At 47.3% G+C, this 929-nt stretch overlaps 1 non-coding gene across 1 annotated transcript; it reads right to left on the reverse strand.

Annotated features, from left to right (window-relative positions):
• Window positions 1–598: 598 nt before the first annotated feature.
• TRNAG-CCC (transfer RNA glycine (anticodon CCC)) lies at window positions 599–672 on the reverse strand. Its single transcript has one exon. It is a non-coding gene; the product is annotated as a tRNA-Gly (tRNA).
• Window positions 673–929: the final 257 nt, after the last annotated feature.

Raw genomic sequence — 929 nt, forward strand, 5'->3', positions numbered from 1 at the left:
ACCCACTCCAATATTCTTGTCTAGAGAATTCCATGGACGGAGGCTACAGTCCATGGGGTCACAAAGAGCAACTAAAATAATAAATATGCCTCAAAAAAGAGAGTTTGAGGAGCCTGTTAGGCCAGGATCCGTGTCTTTTAGAGGGAGGTGTAGAGACTCCTTCACAGGTGCCCTGCTATGGCCCAGATGATTTTGTCAACTTTCCTCACACCCAGGGACTGAGTATCTCTCCCTCTTTGCTTTTTCCTTTTTCAAAACTCTTCACAGCTACTAAGGAATAGGGTGAGGATAATGTACATCAGGGCTCTGCCAACATTCAAAAAGTCTTATTTATTTATTTTCTGCTTTGGCCATATCTCATGGCGGGCAGCATCTTAGTTCCCTGACCACGGATTGAACCTGTGTCTCCTACAGTGGAAGCACAGAGTCTTAGCCACTGGACCACCAGAGAAGTCCCACTATCAACATTTAAAAATACTGATTTATTTGGCTGTGCTTGGTCTTCATTGCAACGCTTGAAATCTTCGATCTTCGCTGTGGCACACAGCAACTTTAGTTGCAACATGTGAACTCTTAGCTGTGGCATGTGTGACTCTAGGTCCCTGACCAGGGATCGAACCTGGGCCCTCTCCATTGGGAGTGCAGAGTCCTAGCCACTGGACCAACCCAGGAAGTCCCCTGCTGTCAACATTTTTGAAGAAAAGGAACTCTTTCAGATGAAATCTTTACCCAACCCCAGTATAGAAAACAAGAGGGTCGAGGTCCTCTGGCTAACCTGGGAAGCGGGCCTGGTTGACCTCACCCTCTCTGCCCCTGGGAAGCCAACCTGTCCCAAGTCCCAGAATCCTGCCATCACCCAAATCACAATTTCTCAATCTCCAAGGGAAATGTTGTCATCTGGCACTTCCACGGCTGCTTTAAAACGTTAC

This window comes from Bos taurus, chromosome 16 (genome assembly GCF_002263795.3).
Source record: "Bos taurus isolate L1 Dominette 01449 registration number 42190680 breed Hereford chromosome 16, ARS-UCD2.0, whole genome shotgun sequence".
Classification (NCBI taxonomy): Eukaryota; Metazoa; Chordata; class Mammalia; order Artiodactyla; family Bovidae; genus Bos; species Bos taurus.